Source organism: Panthera uncia, chromosome F1 (genome assembly GCF_023721935.1).
Source record: "Panthera uncia isolate 11264 chromosome F1, Puncia_PCG_1.0, whole genome shotgun sequence".
Taxonomy (NCBI): Eukaryota; Metazoa; Chordata; class Mammalia; order Carnivora; family Felidae; genus Panthera; species Panthera uncia.
The window spans coordinates 38,519,177-38,530,539 of record NC_064813.1 but is presented as its reverse complement, the minus strand read 5'-3'; positions in this window follow the sequence as shown (position 1 = coordinate 38,530,539).

Below are 11,363 nucleotides of genomic sequence, written 5' to 3'. Positions count from 1 at the left end.
TTCACCCTATGGAAGGAAGGGAAGGGGTGCAAGTTGGGAGAGGTTATCAAGTCCCCAGTATGTTCCTCTCCTCACTTTGGCTGAAGGAGCAACCGTTCATCTCTGTCAGGTGGTTATTCCTGAGAAATGGTAGAGGAGGGGTCTTGGGAAAAGCTCTCTGAGCTCTTGCTGGAAAGGAGAAAGAGGAACAAGCTGGGATCTCCGTGGCGTAGCTTCTAAAAGCCTCCCGGGGGCTGGGCGGCTGCCTTTCTGCACTGCACACAGCCCTCCCACACACACTGGGATGGGGACTCGCCCCAGACCTCTCCCTGCCCACGGGTGCTGCTGACTCAGGCAGCCTCGGGGCCTGCCCGGCAGAGGATGAGGCTCACCTTGTCCATCCTCCCCTCCCCCTCTCCTTCCTCTATGGGCTGGATGAGGAGAATGAGTCGATTCTCAGCGGCCCAGACAGTGCCCCGTCGATGCCCTCAGCAAGGAGCTCTTTGGAAACCCCAGAATGACTCGGAGCTGGAGGCCCTGTTTCCTCTCCTGACCGCATCCTGCAGCTCGCAGCTGGGGGCAGGTGCAGGAGGGGCAGTGCCCGTCTGCCTCTGCCTCTGTGGGCCACAACCCGCTCGACGGGGCGCAGGCTGGCTGCAGGCAGGTGAGTAGCTATGGGAAATGCATATGACCAACTTCGGGGGTCAAGCCAGGCAGCTGTACTTAACTGCCTCAAGGGAAGAGCACCCCCTTAAGAAACTGGGGCTGGGGGACACGGAGTCTAGGGAGCTGCTTGGAGTGCAGGGCAGACCTATCACTGGGACTCAGACTCCCAAGTTGCATGAGATGGGAAAGGACCCACTTCCCCAAGCCACACCAGCATCCTCCAGGCCAGCAATTCTCAGCTGGTTTCTGAACGCGGCCTGGTCCTCTCCACAGTGTTCAGGGTCCTGCCCCTTACCCTCCCCGCCTCCTCTCTCTCTTCTCTTTCATCTTTCCTCTGCCTTCTCTCGTTCCTTCTACCCCTTCCTCTCCAGCTTCTCCATCCTAGCCACGAGGGCTTCCACAGGATTCCAGGGACCGCAGGATTATGTCTGAGCACCTGTACAGAGCACTGGCCTCTGAGCCGCCTTCCTCGCCCGTCCCTTACTCTGCAAGCCCCTGTTGTAACTTGCTCTCCCCGGTGGGACCACCAGGGGGCGAGAGTTGAGCGGTCTTGGGTCTGGACCAACTACGTTCTGGTCTTTCTTCCCTGTGCCCTGGAGAAAAAAATCCTGAGAGCAAAAGTGATGGAGGGCAGAGTGGAGTTGCCTGTAGGCTCTAATCTGGCCTGAGACTCTTCCATGCTTCTTACGGTCCAGCTGGTGCAGGACGTGGACCCTTCCTCTCCGGAGGGCAGGACTGGCCCCTCCTTCACTGCAAGCCCCAAGTCCCCAGCCTACCTTCCCTTTCTTATGGGACCACTGCCCAGCCGGCCCGAAGGCCCTGGGCTCTAGCCATTCCCTCTTCTGTTTCTAGAGACCCACAGAGAACGTGAAACTAAGAAAAGATAGTGAGTTATGTTAAAAACAGCACCACTGCAAAGATACAAAGCTAAATACCAGAGCTGAGAGAGCAGTGACTTTTGGGGGGCTTTCAAATGTGGCAGCATCCAGATAGACAGGACACCTGGGTCCCAAGGGCGCCTCTGCTTCAAGCTCTCCACACCGGCCCCCCCTTCCAGTTCCCACAAAGAAAGCTCCTGTTTGCTTGTAGTCAGAAGGCACGTAGTAAAGACACTTTGTCAGCCTGGTCCCCACTGCGTTTCTTCCCTGGCAGGGTTACGTGTGGTAGAGAATTCCCAGGCCCCTGGGAGCAGACCCCTGGCCGCCCAGCCCCTGTCTGAGCTGCACCTCAGGAAGGCTGAAGACTGGGCAGCTGACAGGAGACGTGGCGGGAAAGGTGGAGGGTGGGGTGGCGGTGCCTGCGGCTCTCATTGGGGCTGGATTATTATCAGAATTCTAATAACCGGTTGCTTTTCTCAAAGGCCTAGAGATAGAGGTGCCCTCCAAAATAGCACTCGACCTACATGGGGCCTTTTCCTCACTTTGCCTGGTAGGTGGTTATTAACCAGCTCAGGTACCTAGTTTAGGAGAGACATAAAAAGTATGTTTTGGAGTCAGACAGCCTCAGTTTCTTCATATATAAAATGGGGGTGTAGATCAGATGCCTTTTAGAGCGCTTGGGTGGCTCAGTTGGTTGAACGTCTGACTTCAGCTCAGGTCATGATCTCACAGATGGTGGGTTCGAGCCCCACATCGAGCTTTGCCCTGACAGCGTGGAGCCTTCTTCGGACCCTCTGTCTCCCTCTCTCTGCCCCTCACCCTCTCTCTCTCTCTTTCTCTCTCTGGGGCTCATTAAAGATTTTTTTTTTAAGTAATAAACATTTTTTTAAAGATGCTTTTTAGCATTATGCTTTGCCCATAGTAGGCACCTAAGGAAAGGTAGTGATTTTTTTAAGAGACATTTTTTTCCACATTCTTCGTCTTAAAAGAAAAATAAGTTCCTCGTCCTCACACCCAACTCTCAGGGAAAAAAAAGAAAGCAAGTAACTTCTGCATGATAATTACATCTTCAGTGGTCCAAACCTGTTTACTGGTGACCAAGTTTCACTTCCTGTGGTTTTGCAGCTCGAGGCTTCAAAGGGCACCTTCCTCCTGTGACCAGGCCCGGGCCTGGGGCCTTGGCATGGATTAACTAGAAACAAATTACTACCTCACGCCTCTGTCTCCTCTTAAAATACTCCACATGATGAGAAAGGAAGAGAAAAGGGTGTGTTTTAAAGGGAGGATGGTTTAATTTGAGGTACGATGCTGTTGAAATCAATTGAAATGGTCCATAAACCCGGTGATGTGTGACCTCTTCACACCTCCCACCCCAAAGCTCTTGTCCCAACCCCTCTGCACCTGGTCAGTGCATTTCCATCTATTTGTTCATAAACACATGCACTGATGTGTTCTCAGTGCTTCGATAGCTCTGTGGGAGGTTGGTGGAGAGAGAGGGCTGAGCTGGTCCTATGGAATGGTTGAAAGATGCCGTTCTGGGTCTGATGGAGGATCCTGAAGCCAGGGGTAGCTAGGTGCTCATGATGGACAAAAAGCCCCCTAAAGCTGAAACCAGGGAGGAGAAACCAGTTAGTTTGTCCAAGAAGCTTCGAAAATGCCTTGGATGCTGGAAAGTAGGTGATGTCTATTTTATATCCTTGCCCACTGCTGAGAGCTGGGATTCTAGCAGGAGCAGCTAAGAAATTGAAAATCAGTCTCCATACACCCAAACGCTGGGGTGGAGTCTGGCCTAGGGACTGGGGGGCAAAGAGGAGTTGAGCTTTACTTATCATTTCTGTGTGGACTTTTTGCTGTGAAAATGTATTCCTTATTCATGTGTAATTTCTGTAATTGAAATTAATAGTTTAAAACTTTTTATTATGAATACCTTCCAACGTAAGTGAAAGCAGAGAGTCTAGTATAATGAACTCTCATTTATCTATCACCTAGACTTACTGATATCAACATTTCCCTATATTTCCCCAGTTTACCTTTTCTTTAGCAATATATTTTGTTTTATTTTTTTTAATTTAATGTTTATTTATTTTTGAGAGAGACACACACACACAGAGCATGAGCAAGGGAGGGGCAGAGAGAGAAGGAGACACGGAATCTGAAGCAGGCTTCAGGCTCTGAGCTGTCAGCACAGAGGCCGATGTGGGGCTCAAACCCATGACCTGAGCCGAAGTCCGATGCTTAACCGACCGAGCCACCCAGGGGCCCCTTTAGCAAAATATTTTAAAGAAAATCCTAATCATGGTGACATATCACTTGTAGATGTTTCAGAACGCATCTGTGAAAAAAATTGGACACTTTTCTTACATAATCATATGACTGTTATCACAATAACTCCTTAATATCACCTGACACTGAGTCACATTCAAAGCTCCCCAGTTGTCCCAACACGGTCTTTTCAAGTTGGTCCGTTTGTATCTGGATCCAAGTAAGGTCTACACTTTGCATTTGGCTCTTTTAATCCTGTGTCAGTCCCCTTCCTGCACCCGATTTTTTTCTTATCATGTCAGTGCCTTGTTGAAATCAGGTCAGTTGTCTCATGCCCTACATGCTGTGTTTTATCTGCTTGCCTCCTCACATTGTCATTTAACTTACTCCTGACCCCCGTGTTTCCTGTAACCTGGACATTAGCGGCAAAGGCTTAAATAGATTTCGGCTCATCATTTGTGGCAAGAACACCTCACAAGTGGTGCTGGGCATCCCATCCGCCTCGTCATCCTCCACCCTCACCCTCACCATCCTCGGTTGTCACATCGTGTTGTCTCTCTTATCACTGAGAACTAATCCCTGAGGTGACACGTCAGCATCTTGTAATAGTCCAGCTCTCGCCTCGTGGTTTTAGCACCCACCGATGATTGTTGCCTGAACCATTTTCTTAGAGGTTGCACAAGGTGATTTCTGTTTCTATTTAAAATAATTTTTTTCTGGGGCACCTGGGTGGCTCAGTAGGTTGAACATACGACTTTGGCCCAGGTCACAGTCTCGCAGCTCATGGGTTCGAGCCCTGCATCGGGCTCTGTGCTGACAGCTTAGAGCCTGGAGCCTGCTTCAGATTCTGTGTCTCCCTCTCTCTGGCCCTCCCCTACTCGTTCTCTCTCTCTCTCTCTCTTTCTCTCAAAAATAAATAAAAACATTAAAAAAATTTTTTTAATACACAAAATAAAAGAAATAAATAAAATAATTTTTTTCTTAAAAAGCAATAGACTGCATTATGATGTGAGCAATCACCTTCTTATTGAACTACCTTCCAAATTCAGATTGTGATATAAGAAAACCCCCAAAAGACGCCTGTATTGATTTATTATATTATATTTTAAAATAACTTCCCTATTCATGCAGTCTGCTGGGGAGCCCCTGGCAGGCTCTGGTCAGGAGTCTTTCAGGTCTTGAACCTCTGAGAGTACCCAGAGTATGTATGCATGGATTTCTCTCAGTGTAGGACCACAGAGAAACAGGTTTTCAAGTGTCAAAAAGCGTTTATTAAGTGGGCTGATAAGTGAATTTTACATTCAGACCTAATGTAAGTTGTTTGTCTTGCCTTGATCTCCTTTTGATGGGATTGGTTGTGGTAATGGATGGCATGGTCGAATTGTTGCCTTTGTGTGTGTGTGTGTGTGTGTGTGTGTGTGTGTATGGATTGTTTTGCTTTGATTGTTTAATTAAAAAATTTTTTTTAATGTTTATTTATTTTTAAGAGAGAGAGGCAGAGAGAGCACGAGTAGGGAAGGGGCAGAGAGAGAAGCAGACACAGAATCTGAAGCAGGCTCCAGGCTCCGAGCTGTTAACACAGCTAACATGGGGCTCGAATCCACAAACCATGAGATCATGACCTGAGCTGGAGTCGGACCCTTAACCGACTGATCCACCCAGGCACCCTGATTGTTTAATTTTTAAATGATGAATATGTGTTTCCAGCCTTTTGATGAGTGCATTTTATAAAATATTTAAAATATTTTTGAAAGTAATAAATTCGATATATCTCTGGAAAACAGATTGGGCCTGTATTCATGGGACTATGGAATCTTTGGTCTGACAGGGACCAGAGAGGTCCCCTCATCCTACCCCCACCCAGGGCTGACCGTCCACCGCTGGACACAGTTGTTCAGCAAGGCTGTTGCTGTGTATAAGTCTCTGAGTCCCACTCATTTCAGGGAATGCTTTGGGCTCAGCAGGAAATTCCCAGCCCTGAAAGACAGAATAACCTGGGTCTATACACAGGTTTTCACTCAAGAGACACTGTGATCAACCAATTCTCTGGAAATCAATGATCTACAAAAGTGACTTATTCATAGGACAGAAGTCTTTGTGTACTTTTTAGTTTCAAGAAAAAGGAAAGAAGAAAGATAACATTTTGTCCCCAATTAACGGTCCACATGGCTTTTATTTCCTTCTTTTACGCCAGTAAGCCCACATTTCCCGTCTTATTTGTGTGTGGAGGACAGAGACTCGAGCTTCGGTGGTTGTTCTGTAGAGGGACTGGAAGTCTTTAACTTCTGTAGCCCCATGGCCTCGCTTACTAACTGGCGCATCATAAATGCAAAATAAAAATGTGTTGAATCCATGAATTTGAGAAGAGAAATCCAAAGCCATGGTATAGTGCAGTTCCAACACAACACAACACAACAATAGTTTGTGTTGTTTGTTTTACTCCCAATAATTGTAGCAAACATACGATGCTTAATATGTGTCACATAGTTCTAAGCGCTTCCTATTTGAACACATTTAACTCCTTCACATGCCCACTGACATAAGAAGCATTGTTCCCATTTTCCAGATGAGGATTTTGAAGTGGAAAGGGTTGAATAACTTACCCAGGTACCAAAGAAAGTGAGAAGCAGAGCTGGAACTTGAACGCGGGCAGTGGCACTAGTTTACGGACTAAAGCCCACGTTATATTGTTTTTCACCGTTGGTTCATTAGGGTCTAAAATAACAATAAACAACTACTGACATGCCCTTCATTCCACTAATGTGTTGTGCTACTTTTCAAAGTGCTTCCAAAATGCATTGTTCATGAGTCCATGGCCGCTGTTCTTGAGGTGAGGGGGTTTCCCTGTTTCTGCTCCTCACAGACCAGAAGAGGTGATAGAATCCCACGAAGGCAGCGAAGGAGAGAGGCTAAAGGAGGGGGGAGCAGGTGTCAGGGAGTTTCGTTCGGTTTGGAACAGACGTTCAAAACCAGTCCTGAGCTAGATGGGAAAGCTGCTCACTGCAATGTATTTATCAAAGCGAAAGCTCTTGAGCAAGTTGAATGTCTAATATGGAGGATTGTTGTGTTACATGGTGGTTTACCCACAGAGGGAAACCTTCAAAAATGACCATTATGAAATCTACATAGGGGCAGAGAAAAACGTTTACAGTATATTCTGCAAAAACAAAACAAAACACAAAAAACACCCAACAGTGACAACAACCCCCAAACACCAGAATGTCTCTTGAGTACAGCAATGTAAACTGTGACCATGATAGAGAAGGGCTCGGGAAGAGAATGTGCAAACAAGAAAATTACTGCGATTAGGGTGGAGGGTCTGGAGTTATTTTACTCTTAATATGACATTTTCTCTCTTTATGCTAATAAGAACTTAAAAAATGAAACCTGAGAAGATTTGGAGCTATAGGTTATAAAAAAAAAAAAAACACCCAAGATTTTGTTTAAAAAGATAGAAATTCAGCAAGCCTTGTGACCTACATAGCATGTTGTGTCTTTGTGTGCATAGGGCCCAGTATGGGGCTAGTATAAGGCATGACCTTCTCGCTTTGGGGGGTTTGGGGGCTGCAGTGAAGAGACATATTGGATTAGAGAGGGGATGTGAGCATGCACATCATGAAGACAGTCATTTTCAGAGCAGGGTGACTGAGATTAATCACCCTGTGTCTAGCACATCTCCCTGGGGCAAACCACAGCCTCTACCAGACGCTGGCAGCCGTTGTCTCGGGTCTGCACTTCAGGCTTTGCTGCCCACCAAGGCCAAGCCCCTCCACTTTCGCTTGCCAGTTAGGACCATGCAGGCAACATGGTGGGTGTTCGCACTGTTTCTCCCATTTGGACCCCTTACCTCAGCACATCTGTGAAGAGCCCCATTCACCCTCTCAGTCAGATGCCCAAGTTCTCCTTAGTGAGAGGACCCTGATTATATTAGTCTGGATTCTCCAAAGAGACAGAACCAACGGAAGAGATATAGTTCTATATCTATTTATAGATCTATATCTAAATCCACCCATCTATCTATCCATCTGTCTCTAAAGACATTTATTATAAGAAATTGGCCCACACCCCTGTGGAGGCTGAGAAGTCCCAAGATCTGCAGCTGGCAAGCTGGAGACCCGAGAGAGTCGATAATGTAAGTTCAAACCCAGTCTGAGTCCGCAGGAAGAAGACTGATGTCGCAGCTCAGACGGCAGAGAATAAATTCCCTCTTACTCAGTGTTTTTGTTCTCTTCAGGCCTTTGATGGATTGGATGGGGCCCCCCCCACCCCACCTCGGGGAGGGCAACCCACTGTACTGAGTCTGTTGATTCAAATATTAATCTCATACACACCTAGGGACACACTCAGAATAATATTTGACCAAATGTCTGGGCACCTCGTGGCCCAGTCAAGTTGACACATTAAATTAACCATCAATTAACCACTGATCTTTTGATAACAGAAGCAGGGTGATTTCTCTGCAGGGCCAGTAATGGTGGCCTTGACCTCAGTGTGCCCTTGGTTTAGTACTGATTAGTGATAAATAGGGAAAGGCAGGTGCTGGAGGAGGAGTGGAAGATGGAAACTGACTTGAGCTGTGGTCCAGGATGCATGGGATTTGTGTGCTGCTGTGTGTGTGTGACCCTGGCAAGTCATCAAACCTCTTGGGACTTTAGTTCCTCCATCTGTAAAATGGGGATAATAATACAAGCTCTTTAGAGAAGATACTTGCGCAAGTTACATAAACTCAACGAGACTCAACTCTTTGTAGAACAGGGACAATAAATTCTATACCTCATAAAGTTGTTGTGAGGATAAATAAGACAATATATATAACCTTTAGCTCGATGCCTCTCATATAGTATGTGCTCAGTAAATATTAGCTGTCATTTTAACATCTCCTTCAGAGGGATGTTGTGATCACACATTATGTATAAAAAGTCTTTGGAATAATACAATAAGGTGGCATATTCTTTCAAAGTTTGGTGGAAACCAAACTGACAAAATGTTTGTTGAAATAATAATGCCTACACCTCTGGAGAGAATATAAATTTTTCAACAATTTGGCACAACGTACCAAAAGTCTCAAATTGTTTATAATCTTTGATGAATACTTTCACTTCTAGGAATTTGTCCTAAGAAATGAATAAAAGTTTGTTATAAAAATCTTTGTACAAGGATGTTCATCATAGAATTATTTATAAGGGTGAAAACTTGAAACAAGATTAGGGGCTTAGGGACTCCCGGCTGACTCAGTAAGAAGAGCATGTGATTCTTGATCTTGGGGTCGTGGGTTCAAACCCCAAGTTGGGTATAGAGACTACTAAAAAAATAAATAAACGTAATAAAAAAAGATTAGGGGCTTGGTTACATGAATGAGGTTTTATTTCATATATTGATGTAATGTTACCTTAAAAACATGTTTTAGAAAAATATCTAATGATATAAAATATAGCATATTGCTAAGTGAAGAAAGCAGGCTACAAAATAATGTATACATTGGTGCTTGGCTGGCTCAGTTGGTAGAGCTTGTGACTCTTAATCTCAGGGTGGTAAGTTTAAGCCCCACATTGGGTGTAGAGCCTACTCAATTAAAAAAATTATATTATAAATTTTATATTATAAATAAAAAAATGTATATCATATACATTATTTTGACACCAAAATAATGTATATGATATACATTCCACATATAGTTACTGAGTCCCAATTTTGTGCCAGGCACTGATTATACACTTGGGAACACAGTAGTCTTTGGTCTCATGTAGATTGTCCCCAATTTAGCTGAAAAAAAAAAAAAAAAAAGGGCACGTCTGTATTATCATCTACATAGAAAAATATTCTAAGGTGTCTCTTCATGGTGTAATAATGGGTGTTTTTCATTTTTTCCGATGTGTTCCATAATATCCATTTTTATTAATAAAGGACCTGTGATTAATAATCAAGGGAAATTAGGGGAAAACTTAACGATTAGAGGAAAACTCTTAAAAATTAAAAAAAAAATTTGAGTATAGCTGATGCACAATGTTACATTAATTTCGGGTGCACAACAGTGATTCAAAAACTATAGGTTATGCTGTGCTCACCAAGTGTATAGCTACCGTCTGTCACCATACAACACTATTACAATATCATTGACTATATTTCCTATACTGTACTTTTTATTCTCGTGACTTATTCATTCTGTAACTGGAAGCCTGTATCTCGCACTCCCCTTCACCTGTTTTGTGCATCCCCCCATCCTTCGAGCAATCACCATTTTGTTCTGTGTATTTCTAGGCGTGAGTCTGCTTTTTGTTTGCTTATTCATTTGCCTTATTTTTTCGATCCCCCATCTAAGTGAAATCAAACGGTGTTTGTCTTGGAAACTCTTAAAATTTTTAAGAGAGAGCCTGGGTCAGGGAGTCACTGAGTATGACTGGGTTCAGAATGGAGAGATCATCTCTTTGGGTCTCACACGGGCGGGATGGCAGGGGAAGAGAGGGTAGGAGAGTTAAACAAAGGTTTGAGCTGCGATGTTTGCTTCTCTGTGACCTTGACCAAGCCTCTTTACTTGTCAGTTTCATCATCAATACAATGGAGCTAATCGTTCCCGCTTGCTTCGGGGTCACAATAATTGATGAAATCATGTGTATGTGCTTTTTAAAAATTTGTGATGTGTTACAGAGACCTAAGTGGTGTTATTATTACCTTAAGCAAGTGACTTTCACCTCTGATCCTCAGTGTCTTCTTAGAACGGAGAAAATGGGTCTCTAGCTCTAAGTTACTGCGATGGAGTAAATGTGAATCTCAGGCACAGTCCACTCTCGTGGAAGATGTGATTAATTACACACCCAATAAACACTTTTTGACTTTGATGATAATGACGAGGAAGAGTGATTTCACATCTTTGCTTCCTCTTTTCCTTTCACTTACCAAACATTCCCTGCTCCTTTGGCTGTGGGTCTTTCCGTCATTCTCCCCACTGGACTGAGGCTGGAGGGCTCGATGCCCAGCAGGGGTGGTAGGGAGCTTCCTGCCGGCCACTCAGCCTGGGTAAGGGAGGGATTTAGATCTGATAAACTCTGCCACCTGAGATGTCCTCACAAGTGTCCAGAGCCCTCTCTTTACCCCCAGAGTGACATGGGGGGGGGGTGACACGGGGGTGAGTCATATCACCAAGTACAGCTTTGCCAACTCTGCCATTCTTCTGAACTCCCCAGATCACTCATCACCCCGGGAGGCCCTGGGTTCCCACACTGTGCCCTGAGAAAGAACCCTGGGGTCAAAGGAGGTACCAAAAAAAAAAAAAAAAAAAAGCCCAGAATTAGTCACAAGAATGAAATCAGAATCACACACAGCCCATGTGCCCAGGCTTTGACCAGGTGCTGACCTTTTTTTTTTTTTTTTAATATATTTTTTTAAATTTGAGTATAGTTGATGCTGACCTTTTAAAAACCCAGAGCAGCTCCACCCTTCTTGTCTCCACAGAGAGGGCGAGGGCGAGGGCCTGGGTGGGGGTGGTGGTGACGGGGACGGGAAGGGGGCAGCCGGGCCTGGAACAAGACAATCCCAAGGGCGGGGCTCCTGTGGTTTGTTTGTCTAAAACACCACAGCTTG